Below are 2,962 nucleotides of genomic sequence, written 5' to 3'. Positions count from 1 at the left end.
TATCAGTTATCATCTCTCTTAATATTCTTGTTCATTATACATACAGTCTCCTTCTTGATTCTTTACTCGTCTTTTAACAACTGTCATATTTTTATCTGTTTTTCTCACTGTGCTGCATTACAATGAATTTCCTTAGATACATATTCTCTCTGTTTTTCTCACTGTGCTGCATTACAATGAATTTCCTTAGATACATATTCTCTCTTACCTACAATCTGATTTATTCACAGTTTTTAATATCAAATAGTTGAAATTTTTATTTCTAGATATTCTTTTTTATTTAAGAAAATATGTTTTACCATTCCGTCCCTCCCCTTCTGGAACTCGGAGCTGCTGAGCGGGCTGTCAGCCATTTTGTGAAGCGGCAAAAGAGATGACCCACTGCGTGACCTTGGTTCAACTATCCATTTCCTGTGACCACCTCATTGACAAGGACATCGGCTCCAAGTCTGACCCACTCTGTGTCCTTTTACAGGATGTGGGAGGGAGCAGCTGGGCTGAGCTTGACCGAACTGAGCGAGTGCGGAACTGCTCGAGCCCCGAGTTCTCCAAGACTCTGCAGCTTGAGTACCACTTTGAAACAGTCCAGAAGCTCCGATTTGGCATTTATGACATAGACAACAAGACACCTGAGCTGGGGATGATGACTTCCTAGGAGGGGCTGAGTGTTCCCTAGGACAGATTGTGTCCAGCCAGATAATAACTCTACCCTTGATGCTGAAGCCTGGAAAACCTGCTGGGTGGGGGACCATCACAGTATCTGCTCAAGAGATGAAGGATAATTGTATAGTGACCATGGAGGTGGAGGCCAGAAAACTAGATAAGAAGGACATCCTGGGGAAATCGGACCTGTTCTTGGAGATCTTTTGTCAGGGTGATGGGAAATGGCACCTGGCATACAGATCTGAGGTAATCAAGAACAACTTGAACCCTACATGGAAGTGCTTCTCTGTTCCCCTTCAGCATTTCTGTTGGGGAGACCCCAACACACCCATCCAGGTGCGATGCTCAGACTATGACAGTGATGGTTCACATGATCTCATTGGTACCTTCTACACCAGCTTGGCCCAGTTGCAAGTAGTCCCGGCTGTTTGAATGTATCCACCCTGAGAAACAGCAGAAAAAGAAAAGCTACAAGAACTTTTTTTGTGTCAAGATTTGCCAGGTAGAAACACAGTATTCATTCCTGGACTATGGGATGGGAGGCTGTCAAATCAACTTCACTGTAGGCATTGACTTTATGGGCTCCAATGGAGAGCCTTCCTCCCCGGACTCCCTGCACTACCTGAGCCCAACAGGGGTCAACGAGTACCTGACAGCACTGTGGAGTGTGGGCAGTGTGATTCAGGACTATGACTCAGACAAGCTATTCCCAGCATTTGGATTTGGGGCCCAGGTATGCCCCGATTGGCAGGTCTCCCGTGAATTTGCCTTGAACTTCAACCCCAGTAACTCCTACTGCCCAGGCATCCAGGGCATTGTGGATGCTCACCGCAAGCCCTGCCCCAAGTTCGCCTCTATGGGCCCACCAACTTTGCACCCATCATCAACCATGTGGCCAGGTTGGCAACCCGGCTGTACTCGGAGGACCGCCTCGCAATACTTGGTGCTGCTGCCGCTGACTGACGGCGCTGTGACAGATGTGGAGGCTACACGTGAGGCTGTGGTGCGTGCCTCCTACCTGCCCATGTCAGTGATTGTTGTGGGTGTGGGGGGCGCTGACTGCGAGGCCAGGGAGCAGCTGGATGCTGATGGTGGACCCCTGTGTGCATGCTCCGGGGAGGCAGCTGCCCATGACATAGTGCAGTTTGTTGCCCTACTGCCGCTTCCAGAATGCCCCTCGGGAGACACCAGCACAGACTGTGCTCGCAGAAGTACCCACACAACTGGTCTCCTATGTCAAGGCCCAAGGTTGGGCCCCATTCAAGCCACTTCCACCCCCAGCCAAGAGCCCTGCACAGGCTCCTTAGGCCTAGATTCCCTTAGAGGGTGGGCTATGGCTCGTCCTCAGCCTTGTGTCCCCAAGGTCCCTGTGGGCATGGTCCCTGCACACATTGCCCAGTGCTGCACTTTACATTTTATACTTTTGTATTTGCTCCTGCTGTTGCTCTTGATCCCTCCTGCTTGCCCCTGGTATCCTTCATTTAATAAAGATCAGTGAAAACCAAAAAAAATATATATATATATGTTTTATTTTCTCAGAACATCCTGTTTTTGCCTATAATGTTTCCATTTTTTTTTTAAAGATTTTTTATTTATTTGACAGAGAGAGAGACAGCAAGAGATGGAACACAAGCAGAGGGAGTGGGAGAGGGAGAAACAGGCTTCCCGCTGAGCAGGGAGCCCGATGAGGGACTCGATCCCAGGACTCTGGGATCATGACCTGAGCCGAAGGCAGATGCTTAACGACTGAACCACCCAGGTGCCCTATAATGTTTCCATTTTAAAAACATGTTTAACATTCTAGATACAACTACTTTTGTAAACGTTCTGAAAGTCCAATCTGGCTAATCTTTCTCCTGTCCATTGACTTTTGTATAAGGCGAATGATTTCCTTATACATCTTGTTATTTTGGAAGGTGAGTTTATCTTCAACGGGGATTTTTTTTTTTTTTAAGAACCACATGTCCTTTGGGCTGAAGCATGATGTAGAGAGGTTGTGCATTTGCTTCTGCCTGGTGTCCCAGGTGTTTGCCCACATCCAGACTAGTTTTTGACATTAACTTCTTATTGTGATGGTTCCCTTACTATGCATTTGGTAAGATTTCCTGGTACATGGCTCAGACTTTTATTTCCTTCACCCACAGCTTTTTATCACTTCCCTGGTAGAACAAGTTTTCCAAATTCTTTTTTGTTGTTGTTGTTGGGGGGGAGGCAGCCTTTCCAGAGCTCAGTTACATGCAGGTGTCTCAGTTGTAGGTAAACACCGTGAATGGATGGAGCCCCAAAGTAACACGTTCTA

The 2,962-nt window shown here is 47.2% G+C and overlaps 1 pseudogene across 1 annotated transcript; it reads left to right on the top strand.

Moving 5' to 3' along the window:
• The first annotated feature begins 360 nt into the window (after nt 1–360).
• Nucleotides 361–1,970, top strand: LOC110578804 (annotated as a pseudogene). Its single transcript, XR_002480197.1, has one exon. The product of XR_002480197.1 is annotated as a copine-1-like (transcript).
• Nucleotides 1,971–2,962: the final 992 nt, after the last annotated feature.

This window comes from Neomonachus schauinslandi, chromosome 4 (assembly GCF_002201575.2).
Source record: "Neomonachus schauinslandi chromosome 4, ASM220157v2, whole genome shotgun sequence".
NCBI lineage: Eukaryota > Metazoa > Chordata > Mammalia > Carnivora > Phocidae > Neomonachus > Neomonachus schauinslandi.
The sequence above is the reverse complement of the archived record's forward strand: the minus strand, read 5'-3'. Positions and strand labels throughout refer to the sequence as shown.